Source organism: Nicotiana tabacum, chromosome 13 (assembly GCF_000715075.1).
Source record: "Nicotiana tabacum cultivar K326 chromosome 13, ASM71507v2, whole genome shotgun sequence".
NCBI classification, from domain to species: domain Eukaryota; kingdom Viridiplantae; phylum Streptophyta; class Magnoliopsida; order Solanales; family Solanaceae; genus Nicotiana; species Nicotiana tabacum.
The window spans coordinates 39658725-39679204 of record NC_134092.1 but is presented as its reverse complement, the minus strand read 5'-3'; the positions used below and the strand labels follow the sequence as shown (position 1 = coordinate 39679204).

General features: G+C 38.3%; 1 non-coding gene across 1 annotated transcript; it reads left to right on the top strand.

Annotated features, from left to right (window-relative positions):
* Positions 1–5236: 5236 nt before the first annotated feature.
* Positions 5237–5343, top strand: LOC142168442 (small nucleolar RNA R71). Its single transcript, XR_012698304.1, has one exon. It is a non-coding gene; the product is annotated as a small nucleolar RNA R71 (small nucleolar RNA).
* The last annotated feature ends 15137 nt before the right edge of the window (positions 5344–20480 follow it).

The window sequence follows — 20480 nt, the reverse complement described above, 5'->3', positions numbered from 1 at the left end:
AACCAAATTTCTGCTTCTGTGGACCCGTACTTGCGGCTCTGCCATCGCAGTTGCACCATACCTCGCCCTTGCGATCAAAGGCACCGCTTCCGCGCCTCTACGGGTGCAGCCCATTTCTCATATTTACGGAGCCCTACTCCCAGTTCTGCTTTCGCTTCTGCTCCTGCGACTCGTTTGTCACGTCTGCGACCATCGCACCTGCGCAAACCAGCTGCAGGTGCGATCACACCAGGTCCTACCACCAACAACTTTAGCCAAAAATGATCTAAACCATCTGAACCTCGTCCGGAACTCACTCGAGCCCCTCGGGACCCCGTAAAAATATACCAACAAGTCCCATACGTAACTCGGACCTACTCGAGGCCTCAAATCACACATAACAACATCGAAACGACGAATCGCACCTCAAATCAAACTTAAATGAATTCTTGAACTTTCAACTTCCAAATTTTATCAAATCAACCCGGAATGAACCCAAATTTTGCACACAAGTCCCAAATGACATAACGAAACTATTCCAATTCTCGGAACCCCGATCCGAACCCGATATCATCAAAGTCAACACTCATTCAAACTTATGAACTTTTCAAACCTTCAAATTTTTAACTTTTGCCAATTAGCGTCGAATCCTTCTAGAAATAAATAAATGCAAAACTGGACATACGCCCAAGTCCAAAATCACCATCCGGACCTAACGAAACCATCAAAACTCTGTTCCGGAGTCAAATTCAGAAAAGTCAAACTTTGTCAACTCTTCCAACTTAAAGCTTCAACGATGAAACTCATTCTTCCAAATTGATTCTGAATAACCTGAAAACTAAAATCGATGATTCACACAAGTCATAATACGTCATACGGAGCTACTCATGCCCCCAAACTATCAAGCGAGCAAATTCTCAAAATGACTGTTCGGGTCGTTACATATATGTAAACATATTTTATTCGCAATAAAATTATATCAATCCATATGCATTCAAACAATTTTACTATTGCACAAGACACATGTATTATGGTTTGAACTCTTTAAATATAATCTTAAAATATTTCTTAAATAAATTTTAGACACAATAAACCACGGCTCTGATACCACTGAAGGATTGCATATAGATGTTCGTAACACGCAGCGGAAGACAATAACAATTCTAGGCAGATCTTTTCGTGTTTAAAATTTATTTATATGTCAAAGATTAGATCTAAGACGTACCTGGTGAAGAGAGTCTCGTTTCAAATATTCTTCGATAGTGCAAAGACTCGATGTGTATCCACACCGAGACCGATCCTTGCTATCAACTCTTTGATCAATGAAACCCGCGAACAAATTGAATAAAAACTTGTACTGAAATTGTTCTTAAAATCTTCAGCCCTCCGGTCAAGAACGTTTGTCTCTTCATTTTGTGACTTCTTAAACCTATTATTTTTCACCGTGAATTTCATGACAATTGGACATATTTATAACCTCTGAAAATCCTTTTCCACTATGTCAAAGGAAAGGTTATATGGAATTGTGGCCGCCGACATGTCCCTGTGGACTTTGACGTGAATCCAAATTCACTTGACAAAGTTTCCATCAACCTTCTTTCTTAATTAATATTTTATATAATATCTTTTATATAAAATAAGTTTTAATTATATATATCACATATATATCTTAACCAAGAGATATAATTTAATTTTCTATTCCAAATAGAAAATTTTAATTTATACACACTATTAATTACACTCTCTGTACTAGCAAAGAATATAATAATATTTCATTTGAACTAATAACTTTATATATTTGAATAATTAAATTCTTTAATTCAATTATCAAATAATAAGTTAATTAATCCTTTAGCAAAGATCAAAACACTCGTTAGTGTGCGACCCCATAGGTTCAATACTAAACCGGTAGTAAATTAATCATATCAATATACTAATCAAGGGTGGCATCTAGCAACACTCCTTAAAGAACGGATAGAATGAGGTATACAATTTTCTCTCAAGAACCAGTAGAAGAATAATGTAGTAATTCCTTCTGTCCTTATAGCTCTGGGTCACCCTAGGATATGGTTCAACTGTCAAATCCTAATAGGCGATCAACTATGTGTTCATGCCAAATATAATTGACCGTTGAATGACCTAAGAAACTTTTTTCTTCTTTCTTTCAATTGCCCTGGCCAAGGTCTTAATTTGGTCATTTATAATTCATGACAACATTGAGCTTAAACTCATTACCAAGAGTTGACAGATTCAATCTTGATTAATCACTAATTCTACAAGTATTTAATTATACCCAATATCCTTTCAAATATCGCCCTAGGGCCATAGGTGTCTAGTATCAAAGCACAATAAATAACTTGTCAATTACTATGATGATCTCAGGTCAAAGGAAACTCTTACATCATATTCATCAAGAGAATATCCTATTGACAGTTTATGGTAATTCTAACAATTAGGAATTATCCAATGAGTCGGTCCAATGATTATATCTCTATATGCATCATCTACTTATGTGATTTAGTTAATGAGATCAACTAATCTTTATCCCATAAAGACGATCACATAAATATTAATCTAACTGGATTACTAATGTCCAAATTAATAATCCTAGGATCAAGAATAAATTTAGATTAAATTGTAAGAGACTTTACTCTTATTATCATGATCTCCATCACGATGACAAATCTCAAAATTTAATCAAGGACCTTAGTAAATTAATCAAGAAATTAATAATAACTATGATAAAATAATCTTAAATGTCATATATTTTTTATATCAAATAACATTCACAAAATATGTTCAAATCATCAAATATGAGATTGGATATAGGGCATATCCACTATATCCCTAACAACTACACCTTCTTAAGCACTTTAATACATACAATTAGTCATTCAAAACCCCACACTTATGTCAAACCAAAACTCTACCTTCACATCAATATACATTAACTCTCTACTTCTTTAAGCACAATTACATCAAGTTACCACTATCAAGGAATATTTTTCACAATCATACACTTATTTTTTATTTCTTTTTCAATTCAAGTGGCTTTTACTTTTTCAAAACCTTACACCTTTCTCCTTATTTCAATAGTTCCACTCAAACCAAACCAACCACCCCACACTTCGACTTTTACAAAGTTCATAACAAATTCAAGTGCTCACGAGAGGTTTAAGGTTAAAATAGATGGTCAATTCAACCAATTTGGTAGGGATTGTAATGTGGTTGCCAAAGGAACATGATTACAGGCTCAAATAAGTTAACTAAGATACATAACAATTAGGTGGGTAAAAGCATATATCTGGCTCAACAAAGATACATCCCCCACAACAAACCTCAAATCGAAAGAATTTCAAATTTTTCTATCTCTAACTAAACAACAAAAACTAGAACTAATATACATACAAACATACATCCCCCACCCCATACTTTAAGTCATGGCATCCCCATGACACACAATTAAAAAGCATAAGGTAAAGGAAACTTCCCTGAATATCTAGTCGGGGTCTGAGTTGAAGTCGGGCTCCATTCCTTGCGCCCGAACTAATGCACACATCCATAAAGACATCTTCTTCTCAGCCTTTTTGGGATACACCCCACACTTATCTTTCTCGCTCACTACGCCCTTCTCATTCAAACCCTTCACTTTCCACTCAACACTTGCAGCTGGTTTTTCCTTTTGTGCCCCCTTTGCTACATTCATCTCAAAAGTCACAGTCTCCTCACCCACTCTAAGCATGAGTTTTCTCTCATGTATATCTAATATAGCTCTACCCGTCGCTAAGAATGGTCTTCCTAGGATGAAGGGGACCTCATTGTTTTCTTCCATATTTACCACTATAAAATCCACAGGAAATACGAACTTATCCACCCAAACTAACACATCTTCCACTATCCCCTCGGGTATTATAGTCATTTGGCCTTCCAGCTGCAACGATATTGGTGCAGACCTTATCTCTCCAATTTCCTGTAAATAGATATAGGCATTAAATTAATTGAGGCACCAGAATCACATAAAAATTTATCAAAATGAATATTTCCTACAGAGCAAGGTATACTAAACCTCCCTGGATTTCCACAGTTTTGTGGGAGTTTATTTTGCTATATCGCGTTGCAATGCTCTGTGAGCTTGACCACTGAAGTCTCCTCGATTTTCCTTTTCTTCATCAGGATATCCTTTAAAAATTTGGCATAAGCAGGCATTTGTGAGAGCATTTCTGTGAATGGTAAGTTAACATGAACTTGTTTCAGCACATCCAGAAATCTCCCAAACTGCTTGTCCAGCTTTTCTCTATATAGTTTTTGAGGGAAAGGTAGAGCAGACATATGCTCGCTCTCATCATGTTCCTCCCTTCTCGAAGTTTCTCCCTTCTTCTTTTTCTCAGCTTTTATCTGGCCCTTCTTCTTTTTATCAACATCATTCTTCAGTTGCTCCCCACTTTCTTTTTCAAGCTTCACATCATTTTGGATCGGGGTGGGATCTTTCAACATTTTCCCACTTCTCAGAGTTACAGCATTCACTATTTCTATGGGATTTCTCTCAGTATCGGCGGGGAGAGTTCCTAGAATCCTCTTAGATAATATTATTGCAAGTTGCCCAACCTGTCTCTCCAGGTTTCGAAAACCAGTGCCCAGTTCTTTGATAGCTGCTCCATGGGCGTCCAGCCTCTCAACTGTCTTGATAATGAAGGCCTTCATTAGATCCTCTAGATTAGGCTGAATGGGCTGTTGAGGCTGAAATTGCTGCCTCTATTGATTTTGGTATGCTGGAGATCCTTGTCCCTAGGGTCTAGAGTTATTTTGTTGCCAAGCATTCGCAGTACCTCCATGTGAACTCTATAAAAAATCGGGGTGCCTCTGACCCATTGCATTAAAATTGTAGTTTCCCACATCATTTACTTCCTAAATTAAGGCTTGACACTTATGAGTAGGGTGTCCTTTTCCACATATATCACACGCTGCATGAGGCTCATTTTGTATCGAGGCTAAGATCAGCTTCCTTATTGCTTTAGCCATAACATCAAGTTGTACCTGCACATATGTGTTAGCATCAACTTGGTGAACACCAGTTGATCTTCTTCTTTCAGCACTCTCAGAGGGCCACTGATTAGCATCTTCAGATAACTCATCAAGAATTGTAACTATCTCCTCTAGAGTCTTCTTCATCAAGGGGCCTCCAGCTTTATTGCTCAATGTTCTACGTGAGCCCGGCGTCAATCCATCCTAAAAGTCCTGGAGTTGCATCTAGAGTTCAATTCCATTATGTTGTCACTTTCTAACAATCTCCTTAAACCTCTCCCATGCTTCAAAAACAGTTTCAGTCTCTTTCTGGCAGAAGTTATGGAATTCTCTTCTAAACTTGCCCTTCTTAGCGGATGAGAAATATTTATCAAGAAATTTTGTGGTCATCTCCTCCCATGTTCTAATCGATCCAGGGGTAAACTTCAAAGCCACTGTTTTGCATCATCTTTGAGTGTGAAGGGGAATTCCCTTTAAGTACACTGCATCTCGTGACACACCATTATGTTGAAAGGTGTTCATAATCTCCTTGAAGTCCATCAGATATGTATTTGGATCTTCGTTCATCTTCCCTCTGAATACACAACAATTCTGAAGGGTTTGAAGCAACCCTTGCTTCAATTCAAAATTGTTAGCTGCAATTGGAGGTGGTCTCACACTCGATAAGCCTTGATTGTAGGCCGGTCTAGCATAATCGCCCAGTGGTCTCCCAGGCATGGAAGCTATATTTTCGAACTGTTCTGCAGCCAATGGTTGATTCTGAGCAATTCTCTGACTCCTCTCTTCTTCATAGTTAATCTATGCATCTCTAATAGTTGCTTTCTCAGCATCCCGTGCAACTTTTTCTCGTTGTTGTACTACCTCTCTTGTAGACAAATCTACATTATCATCACCGTTTCAAGCCATGAGTTCTTTGGTTGAGGATTGTCCAACCTTTTCTGATGTCTCGGTGAGATCTATTTCCTTCCTCAGCTGTCGCAGTTGTTTTTCTATTTTTGGTTCGTATGGTAGCACTTCTTTTGTAGAAGCTCGAGTCATGCACCAACCTTAACCTGTAACCTGCGCACAGTCAAAGAACACTAAACATAAAAAGGAAAAAATAAAAGAAAAAGAAAAATTTCTGAATTAGCACTACAAATTATTTCAAACACTATTGATTGCCAATCCCTGGCAATGACGCCAAAATTTGACGAGCGCAAAACACACCCTTAAATTATGCTTACTAACAAATATAGTATAGTATAATAACGTATCCACATGGATTAGATTTAAACAATATTCTCGTAGTTTCTATCTTGGTTGCTATCCAATATGATCAACAATTGATATTTATATGATTTCTAACTAAAATTAACTAGGAATCTAAAGCTATTGACTAATGACAATCGCACCAAGGATCAAGCAAAGAAGAATATCAATGGGAGAAGATAGGGTATTCATAGGATAGGCGCAAGATAATTATTTGAGATCTAACTCTAGATAATTCACTTCTAATGTTCAAGTAAGTCTCTCGAATTCACTCAATTATTAGTTTAAACGTTAGGCAAAACTCCTCTCTCGATTAAGTCTTAACCTCACAAGATGAACCAATTTAAGCACGTGAAGATATGCAAGAATGCGTAGTGGATTGGTCTTTAGGAGAACCTCTCTCGATTATCCTCCTAACTAGGTTTAATCAATGATTCAACTAGCCTCTGTCGATTACTAAGAAGAATTAATGGACTCAACCAACAATATAATGCAAAGATATCACAAGTTATGCCTCTCTCGATTACATGAACAAGTGAATATAGATGCAACGATTAAATCATCCAAAAACGCTTTAACACATAAAACTAGAGTTATAATCCACAAACAATCATCAATATACCAAATCCATCAAACCCTAAAGAGAACTACTCCATAGATATGGAGCAATTCATCACAAATAACGTTAAAGTATAGGAAAACATAAATTTGATCCAAACTCGGGTCTTGAGTGAGGAAGGAATGATGAAATCCTTGTGCTAGTGTTCTTCCAACTCCTCTTTAGCCTCCTTAGGTCGAATATATGTCAAATGTCCAGAAAATAATATTTTTTCATGTATTTATACCAAGTACGATCGGGCCCAAACAAAATCACCTTTTCCTAGCCGAAATAGGACATTTACTTTTTAAAACTTTCACAAGCGCGCCATGCGGGGCATCAGTGGGGAAATACAGAGAGCTCAACATCTATCAGGCATCAGCTTTTCTACAGTCGCGGTGCACCACGCACTGCGGCAAGCCATTTTTCTTAGAGTACGGATTGAATCTTGCTTTTTGACTTCCAAACTTGGTCCTCGACCCCCGAACACGATCCCAACTTAATCCCTTGGGCTTTTACTCAGACTTCAAAGCTCCAAATAGCTCGAACTCATTCCATAACATCTACATAGCTCAAAATCACTCTTACAAGGTATAAAACACACAATAAGTGCAAAACACTCTCAATTAAAGCTCAATCATATAATAAAGTGCAGTGAACTAGAGTGCAATAAGTGACTAAAATACGTAATTCTAACCTATCATCACATCCCCACGCATGTGCGTACCCAAAAGCACGTGGCTATCATAACAATTCAGGCAACTGGTGCCTCAACCGAGTTTAAATACGATACTTACCTCGAGCAAATAGAATCACTCCGCTAGAAAGACCTTGGCTCGCGAATCGACCTCTGAACGCCTCGAATCTAGCCACAAACAATTCGATACAATCAACTCAAGCTATTGGAATCAATTCCATATGAAAATGCTAAGTTCTTAATCAAAAGTCCAAAAGTCAACTCAAAAGTCAACTCTCAAGCCCACGTATCAGAATCTGACAAAAGTTATAAAATTTGAATACCCATTCAACCACGAGTCTAACCATACCAAAATTACTCAAATCTGACACCAAAATGCCACTCAAATCCCCACAATTCGGCCTAAAATGTTTCACCATTTTCCTCCAATATTTCAACCCAAAACACTAATTAAATGATGAAAATAATGATATATTCATATAATTTAACCAAAACCGAGTTAGAATCACTTGCCCCAATCACTCCCTTGCCTATCTCTCCAAGAATCGCCTCAATCCGTGCTCCCAAAATCAAATTGTGAAATTTTACACTAACCCTCATTTTTAAAATATTTAAGTCTGCCTAGATGTCCTTCTTCGCGATCGCGGGAAATGCTTCGCGATCACGAAGCACAAATCGTAAGCTGCCAAACTTTACCCTACGCGAACGCGGATAAGCCCACGCAAACGCGATGCACTGCCTTCCTAGGCCTACGCAACCGCAAACATCATCACGTGATCGCGATTAACAAATTTGCGTGAACCTGGTCTCCTCTTTTCCTCTTCGCAAATGCGACTAGACCCACGCATTCGTAATTCACTGCCTGACCATCCTACACGATCACAGACTCTTGCTCACGAATGCATAGAGCAAAAATCCCAGCTGCCCAAATAAGCCTTCACGATCGCGAACCAGCCCACGCGATCGCGAATAAGGAAACCTGACCTGCAACATCAGAAATTTGTAAGTCCCAATTCCAACCCAATAACCATCCGAAATCCACCCGAGGCCCCTGAGACCTCAACCAAACATATCAACAAGTCCTAAAAAATCATGCGAACTCGCTCGAAGTGTCAAATCACATCAAACAACGAATCGCGCATCGACTCAAGCCTAATGAGCTTATGAACTTCTAACTTCTACATTCGATGCCAAAACCTATCAAATCAAGTCTGATTGACCTCAAATTTTGCACACAAGTCATAAATGACACAACGGACCTCTTCCAACTTCTGAAACTAAAATCCGAGCCTGGTAACCACAAAGTCAACTCTCGGTCAAACTCCTCAACTTTTCAAACTTCTAATTTTTCCAACTTTCGTCGTTTCAAGCCAAAATCAATTACGGATCTCTAAATCACTATCCGGACACACTCCTAAGTCCAAAATCACCCAAATGGAGCTATCGGAACCATCAAAACTCCATTCCAGAATCCTTGATACATATGTTAACATCCGGTCAACCTTTTCAACTTAAACTTCCAACCTTGAGACTAAGTGTCTCAACTCATTCCGAAACATCCCTGATACCAAACCAACTACTCCGGCAAGTCACATAACACCAATAAAGTAAAGAATAAGCAGTAAATGGGAGAACGGGGATTTAACACTCAAATTGACCGCCCGGATCGTTACACCCCCCCTCCCCACCATTTAAAATTTTTTTCCTCCATTGGAGTGCACCTTGTCCCACAAAAAATATGTGTCACTGAAATGTTTTGGAAGAAAATGCAAGATTCAAAGTTAGCCCGTGCTGTAGAACAAGATTTGAGGTCGATTTGCTAGAAAATACGTCATATATTCACATTTCAAATTTTTTAAAAACTAGGTATTTCGCCAAACTCTTTTCGTATAAATTGTTTTTATTTTGTGTAATTCATTTTTATTAATTCATGCTATAGCTATTTCAGGAATTATTTAAATTCTATTTTTTAAATACGGAAATAACAAAATTTTTTGATTTAATTTCTATGTTATTTAAATTCCATAAAATAAAATAAAAGCGGATTATATTTATGTTGTTTTAATTCCAAAAATTCATAAAGTAAAAAATAAATATTTTTTTTTAAATTTCAAAAATAAAATAATAGCATTAGTTATAATGTCGTGTAATTTGTGATAATATGTGATTTTTTGTGATATTTTATTGTATTTGCCTTTTTTCTATTTATAAAATTGCAGTAAAATTTATTGTATTTATTGAATTTGTTGTATTTATTGATAAATAATACGTCATACCAAATTAATTAATAAAAACTTCAAGATATCCCCTTTTTTATCGTTACATCTAAAATAATAACATATAAGAAGTTATGAATTAAATAAATAATTAATAATACTTCGTATGAAATTAATCTGTCACGACCCAATTTTCACCATAGGACGTGATGGCGTCCAACGCTACCATTAGGCAAGCCATCAATTAAATCTATAAGCCGATAGTTAATTCAAAGCACATCTCGAACAGATAATAAAATAAATAACCAGAATCGTTCATTTTCATAATAAAATACTGAAATTATTTTAGATGTTCGAATGTGGTCAAATATGAATCTAGATAATATAACATAATACCACCAAGGACAAATCTAAATCCCTAAAACCTAGTGTCACAAGTGCAGGAGCATCTACTAGAATATATACAACACTACTACAACATCTGTCAGAAATAGAAAATAGACAGAATAAAGTAAATGAATACAGCTAGGACGTCATCTTAGTATTTGCAGAATCGCTCACCCTCGTATTGACTAGCCTTTATGCACACTATACCAGGCTTGACCAATATCCAATAATGCCTTTGAATTTTTATTTTTTTCACTTTGAATCTTATACGTGTACCCTTTAGTCATGCATATCTTTGTCCACAACTATCTTTACAGGAGCTATATGTGCCAAATTACCATATTTTTTTCTACTCAATGCATCAGCCACCACATTGGCTTAGGATCGTGACCGGCGCATAGGAGCAAGTGCTCCCAAGTAAGCCTCATCGGTATTTTACAGAAAATCGGGCAGCGTTTTCCCTATTTTTGGACTATCAAAAAAATTTTCCTGTCTCAAAATCAACAACCAACCATCCTAATATCAAACCAAACAATCGACAACTAATCAATTAACCAAAACAAGTTATATCCTCATTCGCGAAGTATTTCTAACACAATAATACTAACTTCATATCCAAGTATACGAAACAATAGTCTAATACGAATCACGTCTATATCAATAAAAGGATATTTATGACTCATAAAAATGACTATGGAGCGACTGCGGATCGTAACATAGAAAGCAACTCACCACAAAGTCTCCTCAGCAGTCGTGCCTACGCCCTAGATGACCACCAAATGTACATGTCTCAGTACCTACACAATTAGTGCAGAAGTGTAATATGAGTACATAAATCAGTGTGTAACCAGTAAGTTTCTAGTATAACCTCGAAGACATAGTGACAAGGGGTCGACATCGACACTTGCTGGTGGTCCAATAATCAAAGTATAATAAAGGTAGACATGTATGAAGCATGGCACGTAAAAGCAGTGAAAACAGATATGCGTACATAACATGATCCTCAACAGAAGAGTAAATACAAAACCCTCAAAGAAATCGAATACTACCTCGAATAGAATATATGTAGGATCAATAACCAATAAAATATCACGTCTCAAGTCAGATATATTCATAAATATACTGACTCCTTATCTAATATACACATGTTTCTGCCGAAGCGAATGGACCGATCTCATAAGAGTGATGGCATGATATCCTGATGTGGCATACGACCCGATCCTATAATAATAGTGTACACTGTCGAGGTCGTACAGCCCGATCCATAGATCATAATACTGACGAGGCGAACGTACCGATCCCATAATGGTACTGATGAGGTGTTCAGTCTGATCCCATAGGAATAGTGAAAATTTGATGGGTCACTGGCCCCACTCACGAATATATGTGTGAGTTATGAAATTCAAGAAATTTTTTGATAAATACATACAACGCATGAGAAATTCGTAAAAGGAAATATAATTTCCGCGACTAATCAGCTAGCACGTCAAGTATCTAAAATAGCAAGTTTGGCATTCTACGCAAGTCTAGTCTCAAGCTAAAATATAATTTAAAGAATTTAAACAGGCAAAAATAACTCAAATCATACAATTAAGACATTGTGTGAGTCTAAGTCTACTCGTACATGATCAAGAATCTAGTATACGCACGGATACTCGTCACCTTATATGTACTTAGATCTTATAACATGTAGCACACAACAAATATAGCACTTACGGGGCAAATTCTCTCTTACAAGGTTAGACTGGAGACTTACCTTGCTCTGAAATCTGATAACCGGCTCCAACTCCTCTCTAACACCTCAAACCAATGCCAAACGATTTGAAACTATTCAAAGAACGTGAAAAGCAATCAAAATATACTCAAAGCCTTGTAATTTAACAATTAGAAACAAATTCCCAACTCCGCACGAAAAGTCAACAAAGTCAACCCCGATCACGCGCACCCAGATTCCAAATATTATCAAAAATAAGTATTGCCCATAACTTATATAGTCTATATCCATAAAAGCATCCAATTTTGTCCATGAATTGACCCTCAAATCAAGGATTTACCATTTCTCAACTTTGGGGCTCAAAATCCCAATTTGTACAATCCAGACACGGATAAAAATGATACCCAACGGAAATAATAATGTAAAAATATAAAAATAATGTTTATATATTTACCCCCTTGTTGAAATGAGAACAACGCCGTGGAAATCACCTTAAACAAAGCTTTAGAACTCAAGATATGCTCAAAATAATAAAATGCTTGATTTGCCAATTTAGAACATTGTCCAGTTCGCGAGACACCATCACGTTCGCGAAGAGCAATTGTTCACGTTGACCGGTCAACCCAGAATTCCTTCTTTGAATTTGTGGGACCTCCCTCGCGTTCACAAAAAATAAAAGTTCGCACCAGAAAACAACAATGTTCGCACGAGAAACTAACAATCTTTCTCGACACGAAAATGGGCAAACTCTCTTATACAATCTCGGAATTCGATGATTCTTGTCGCTATGTTTTGTAATTATGATACGGATCTAATGGTTCAATCAAATCATAAATCAAAGGTCATTTTTGCAATATGATATCCTTTATACAAAAAGAAATGATGTCAAAATATCAAATAAGAGTGTGATATAATCCAAACTCATTCAAAACTCATCGGAATCTAACCAAAACTTGCGGACAAGTTCAAAATCATCATACATACCTGTTGAAACTTTTAAATCATGAATCCGAGCTCGTTAAGTCCACTATTTGATCGTGGTCAACTCATTTTCTTAAACTTAACTAGTATTCAACTTAAGTATCCCAATCACTTTTAAACATTCCGGATCATGACCAAACTTCAGACACAAGTCCCAATCAACTAAATGAACCTATCCAAGGTCCTGGAACACCAACCAAAGTCTGATAACACCGAAGTGCACTCCAAATCAAACTTAAAAAATTCAAAAACTTTCAAAAATGCAAACTTCCGACAATAAGCACCGAATCGCTCCCGGACCATCTGATACTCAACCCGAACATACACCCAAGTGCAAAATTACCTTACGAACCTATAGGAACCTTCAAATCACAATTCTGAGGTCGTTTACTCAAAAGTCAAATTTTGGTCAACTCTTTCAACTTAAAGCTTCCGAATGAGAATTATTCTTCCAAATCCATTCTGAACTTCTCGAAAATCAAAATCGACTACACATGCAGGTCAAAACACATATAGTGATGCTACTCAAGATCTTAATCCGCTGAAAGACATGCTAGACTTCTAAACGGCCGGTCAGGTCGTTACATTCTCCCCCACTTAAACATACATTCATCCTTGAATGTGCCAAGAGTCATCCCCAAGCTGGTGAATCAGTGTATAACTCCTCGTGCACATACCCGTGCCACCTCAATCTATGTGAACACATTAGCAACCTCGATTGAAGTTCCTTCCTGCTACCTTAACTCACAAGGCTTAGAACCGATCTCCCAATATTCGAAATTTCCCATAAGGTCTGATTCTTGTGCACATACACTATACCAAAGTATAATTATACACCCAAGTTGTAACCACGCGATGCACCACATAATTCATATGCCCATGGTAATATCTTCCAACCATAATAGCTGCAATTTCTGAACTCGGTACTGATAATATATATCATGACACATAAATATCATGTTCCAAACCTTGCAATACTGCAACAATGAAAGAGATGTGCAGAATCTCATAACCACCCATCAAATCAATAGATCATGGGGTTCTTCGGTTTGACAAGAACCATTGCCGCATTCCGAACTGATTAGCGACTTTCTCCCTCCAAACATACATTATAAAAATCCGTTTGCACTGATTCAGGTCCAAAAATCTCATCTCACCAAATACAATCTGCTCGGCCGACAAGCCATATTAGACACTATCTAAAATCTCATACGACGCGATTCGTGCGCCAAACAAGTCGCAACTCGAATATGACCAATAAGGAAAGGAACCCCAAGTACCAGAAATAACCAATACGTGTACTAGATATAACAACCAAATAAAATGCTATAAATCTATCCCACAAAGGAGAAGTAAAACACCCGAAATAAGTATAAGGAATCGTACCCAGCATCTCACTATTGCGGCATGCAACCCGATCTGAGCATCGTACCCGTGGCAGCATGCCACCTGATCCACACATAATAATCTGCATAGGAATACCTATCATAGTCAAAAAATGCTCATACTCACTAGACACACGTATATCAACCACGAGCACGCCAAGTACATAAACATAATCCCGGGGACACAGATAGCATAATGCGCTTACGAAAAAGGACAAGCACAATTAATGTCCAATAAACAAACTAACGTTTCGAGAGCCATCTTGCTCATATAACACCACAGAGCCTACACACAACACACATGTGAATAATCAAGCTGCCTCACAACCCACATAGCATAAAGAGTAACAAATGAAGAGATGTTGACAGGAATAACATCCAACATGCCCGAAGACTCATCCATAAACAAATGTTGGGCTGAAATAACATACCCAATTCGGTGTAGAATATACCTTCACATTAGGCCCGCCAATGGACCCCTAAACCAATTCCGGTCATCTCCAAATGGGTCAGTAGCCTTCCAAAGATCTACAATGACCTTATCCATGCATATAGAATCAACCACCAAATCCTGAAAAAACTTCCACAGCCCACAACCAAATGTATAGTGTGTGTCTCAGCTATAAACTCCCCAATCTAACGATAGTACCAAAATCTTCATACCTGATCTTAGTCTCTACCACTTAAATGGCAGATATGTCACACCTACACAATCATCCCATGGGACATACTCCCACAACCTTTCATACTAATTAACAAAATTTGTATATCCATGCCTACCAACCACGCTATTTCTATAGTGCTCATCAAAATCCACAAATCAAAACACAAATGCCTTTTCTACAAAACACACCATTCTCAGGCGACGCAAAAATAGCGCTAGTATCTCTAAACATCTAAAATCTCCCCCGATCCTTCAAGCTCGTGACATCACTATCAAAACTGAACTGCAACCTTGACCCATCAATTACAATTCCACACAGCTCACTACACCTATCATGCTATTACACGTGTGATGACCCAAAATGTTGTATTTAAATTTAATAAATAATTCTGTGATATAAGACCTCAAAAAGCACCATTTATTATTCTTCGACTTGCGTACACAGTCCGTATAATTTTCCAAAAAGGTTTTATGTGAAAAATGGATTAAAATATGAAATAGAGCTTTAAAACTCAACTAAGATAACTTTGTTCAACATTTTGGGGAAACGAACTCGGATCAGTGCTTTAACAATTCCAGTAGGTCTGTATCGTGATTTGGGACTTGGGTGTATGCCCGAAATCGAATTCCGAGGTCCCTAGCCCGAGATATGGAATTTTGATGAAAATTTAAAAGCTTGAAAGCTTAATCATTTCTAAGAAATTACTGATGTTGGATTTATTGACCTCGGGTCTGTATTTTTGTTCCAGAGCCCGGTATAGGTTCACTATAATATTTATGACTTGTCTGCCGAATTTGGTGAGAATCGAAGTTGATTTGATATGATTCGGACGTCCGGCTGTAAAAATATATGTTTTAAAGTTTTCTTGAAAACTTCCTTTGATTTGGTGTCCGATTCGTAGTTCTAGGTATTATTTTGGCGATTTGATCATGCGAGCAAGTTCGTATGATGTTTTAGGACTTGTGTGTATGTTTGGTTTGGAGCCCCGAGGCCTCGGGTGAGTTTCGGATAGGCTACGGGATGATTTCGGACTTAGGAAATCTGGTTTTCTGCAGACTTTGGGCTTCTGGTATTTCCTTCATCGCGTTCGCGAATGTACTCTCGCGAACGCGAAGAGCAAACTGAGCTGGCCGAATTTTTCTTCTTCACGAACTCGAAGATTGGAACACAAACGCGAAGCTATGGGGACTTTACCCTTTGCGAACACGACCAGCTCAACGCGAACGCGAAGCTTTAGAGGCCTGGGGGAGGGGTCTGTTGTCCTTATACGCGAACGCGAGCACTGGCACACGAACGCGAAGGCCAAGGGGGAAAAATCCACGGGCTTCTAATCATCGCGAACATGACAGGCCCTTCGCGAACGCGAAGAAGGCCTGACCCCTGTGACTTAAAACAGAAGCAAAATGGGATTTTTCCCATTTTTCACAAACCCTCAATTATAACTCGGCTTAGGGGCGATTTCAAAGAAGTTTTTCACGATTTCGAACTGGGTAAGTGTTCTTTATCATATAGTGATTGTATTTCATAAATCTAAGCCTATATTCATCATTTATTTCGGATTTAGATGGAAGAAATTAGAATTTTTGTAAAACTTTCCAAAAACAAAAATTAAGATTTGAAGGTCCATTTGATATCGGAATTGGAAAAATTTTGTATGGTTGAACTCGTATCGGAACGGATGTTCGGATTTCGCGAGTTTTTCAGGGATTTGAGATGTGGGTCCCACTGCCGAATATTTTAATGAATTTCGGATTTTTATCCGGAAAATTTGTAAATTCATATGGAATTAATTCCTATGATTCGTATTGAATATATGGAATTGTTTGTGAATAGATTTGAAGCTTTTAGAGGCAAATTTAAAAGGAAGAATTGTGCTTGAATAATTGATTGGAATTAGCAAAGCGAGGTAAGTGTCGTGGTTAACCTTGACTTGAGGGAATATAACCCTTAAATTATTTGTTATGTGAATTGCATGTGTACGACGTATAGGCGAGGTGACGAGTGTCTATATGTCATCAAATTAATTGTTTGCCTGCTTACTTAAAAAAAATCATAAATTAATTATTATAATAATTGTTTCTTTCTTATTCTTTGTCAAATATTAATTCTTGAATTCCTGCATTAATTGTTATATGCTATTTGAATTATGTGCCTTAATTGTTATTTGACATTTAGCATATTAAATATTAAACTGCCTATTTGCTCCCTGATTTCCATAATAATTTGCTATTTATCATTGTTTGCTTCATAATTAAACCATAATTATTGTATGCTTGTTGTCTTATAATTTTATATTAATTGTTACATTTATTGGGAAAATTTCTTCTATAAGAATTGGTAAATGAATATGTTGGAGGAGCGGGTTGCACGCCGTAACAGGATTGATTATAATGAATATATTGGAGGATCGGGTTGCATGTCGCAACTGACTTATTAAAAGTCTATATTGGAGGATTGGGTTGCACGCCGCAACAGATTTATTCAAAGTTTATATTGGAGGATCGGGTTGTACGCCGCAACAGACTTATTAAAAGTCTATATTGGAGGATCGGGTTGCACACCGCAACAGACTTATTAAAAGTCCATATTGGAGGATCGGGTTGCATGCCGCAACAGACTTATTTAAAAGTCGACATACATATATATATATTGGGGGATCGGGTTGCACGCCGCAACAGACTTGATTAAAATGAATATATTGTGAGAGCGGGTTGCACGCTGCAACAGAATCGAATGTGAATATATTATGAGAGCGGGTTGCACGCTGCAACAGAATTGAATGTGAATATATTGTGAGAGCGGTTTGCACGCTGTAACAGAATTGATGGAAGTAATAATTGGTTATGACTGTTGTGTTGGCTTCAATTATTATAAATGAGTTACTTGATTTATTTCTATTATTGTTGCTATTACTAATATTTCATACAAGTAATGTAAGTGACCCGCCTTAACCTCGTCACTACTTCGTCGAGGTTAGGCTCAGCACTTATCAGTACATGGGGTCGGTTGTACTAATACTACACTCTGCACTTCTTGTGCAGATTTTGGAGTTGGTCCCAGCGGCGTATCGTAGACTTGCTCGGATTTCAGCTACCAGAGGAGACTTGAGGTATAACTGCATGGCGTCCGCAGTTCTGAAGTCCTCGTCTATTTTACTTTAGCTGTGTGTTTATTTTCAAACAGTTTTATTTTATTCAGACCTTTAATTGTATTTATTCTAGAATCTGGTGCACTTGTGACACCAATTCTGGGATGGTATTTAGACATCGTTGTTTTTATGGATTATTCACTATATTTCAAACTTACTTCTGTATTTGTTCTTGGATTATTAATAATTTAAAAATTATTTAAAAATTGGTTAATATTATTCTAAACGTTGGCTTTCCTAGCAAGTGAAATGTTAAGCGCCATCACGGTCCGAATGTGGGAATTTCGGGTCGTGACAGTTAGTATCAGAGCACTAGGTTACATAGGTCTCACAAGTCACGAGCAAGCTTAGTAGAGTCTGAAGGATCGGTACGAAGACGTCTGTACTTATCTCTCAGAGAATATGAAGTTTAGGAACAATATCACTTCTTTCTTATTCTGTTTTGCGATTTTATTCAATCATCAATGATTGAATCATTCTACTCTTATTCTCTCACAGATGGTGAGAACACGTAATACCTCTACTCTTATCATTCTAATCAACCGTAGGTACTGGAAGGATTCATAGCTACTCTGGTGCTTCAGGACGCTCTAGTCCGTTTGGTGAGTCTTATGGAGGGCATGGCCCAGAATGGTACATTTCCAGTGGCACCAGCTGTCTCATAGGCTGGGGGAGGAGCACAAACTCCCACTACTCCCGCTCCGGAGCAAATGGCTCCCCAGAATTAGGCTCCAGCAGCCCCGCCAGTTAGGGTAGTTCAGCCAGTTATTGCGGCACAGAACGGTAATAGGCCCGCCATGTCTTTTGAGGCCTTATTGAGACTGGATAAGTTTACCAAGCTCTTTCCAGTTCACTTCAGTGGTACACCTTCTGAGGACCCATAGGATTATCTTGAACGCTGCCGTGAGGTGCTGCGGAATATGGGTATAGTTGAGACCAGTGGGGTTGCTTTTGCTATATTTCATATGACGAGTTCCTCCAAGAGGTGGTGGAGAGATTACATATTGTCCCGACCAGTCGGATTGCCTGCACTTACATGGGAGAAGTTCTCTCAGCTATTTCTGGAAAAGTTCCTCCCTATCACACTGAGAGAGGAATTCCGCAAGCAATTTGAGCATCTACAGCAGGGTAGTATGACTGTTACTCAGTATGAGTCCCGTTTTGTGGATTTGGCCCGTCATGCTCTCCTTTTACTACCTACAGAGGGAGAGAGAGTGAGGAGGTTCATTGAGGGACTCACTCACCCTATCAGACTTCAGATGGTCAAAGAGACCAGAAATGAGATTTCTTTTCAGGCGGCTATTAATGTCGCAAGGAGGATCGAGATGGTTCTTGCACAGGAGAGAGGGCAGAGATCTGATAAGAGGCCTCGTCAATTCGGTGGTTACAGTGGTGCCTTGTCTGGAGGCAGAGGTAATTTTGGTAGGGGTCATCCTCCCAGACCATTTTATTCAGCACTTCATACATCTCTGGACAGCCAGTATTTAGTGCACATTCAGCTCCTATCAGTGCACCACCACTCCAGAGTTATTACAGCGGTTATCTGGCCCATTTGGGTCAGCTTTAGCTTCAGCAGCCACAGCATCAAGATGGGTGTTATGAGTGTGGAAACATTGGTCACATCAGGAGGTATTGCCCTAGATTGGCGAGTAACAGATCTCGGCAAGATTCTCGTGCCATCATACCGGCACCGGTTGCTTCACCGCCTGCTCAACCAGCTAGAGGTAGGGGTCAGGCAGCTAGAGGTGGAGGTCAGGCTATTAGAGGTGGAGGTCAGGCCATTAGAGGTGGAGGTCTGACCGCTAGAGGTGGAGGCCAGCCAGTTAGAGGCCGTCCTAGAGACGCAGTTCAGAATGGTGGGGCCCAGCCCCAATTTTATGCTTTTCCAGCTAGGCATGAGGCCGAGTCATCTGATGCTGTGATCATAGGTATTATTCCAATTTTCCATAGAGATGCTTCAGTTCTATTTGATCCAGGATCTACTTATTCCTATATGTCCTCCTACTTTGCTTCATATTTGGTTGTGCATTGTGATTCTCTGAGTGCTTCTGTATGTGTATCTACACCGGTGGGAGACTCTGTTGTAGTAGATCATGTCTATCGTTTGTGTGTGGTTACTATTGTTAATCTTGAGACTAGTGTGGATGTTCTACTTCTTGATATGGTAGATTTTGATGTCATCTTGGGTATGGATTGGTTGTCCCCTTATCATGCTACATTAGATTGTCATGCCAAGATAGTGACCCTAGCTATGCCGAGGTTACCTCGGTTAGAGTGGAAAGGAACTATTGGTCATTCTGCCAGCAGGGTTATTTCTTATATGAAATCTCGGCGTATAGTAGAGAAAGGGTGTATAGCCTATTTGGCTTATATTCGCGATCCCAGTGCGGATGTTCCTTCTATAGACTCAGTACCAGTTGTTCGTGAATTTCCAGAAGTA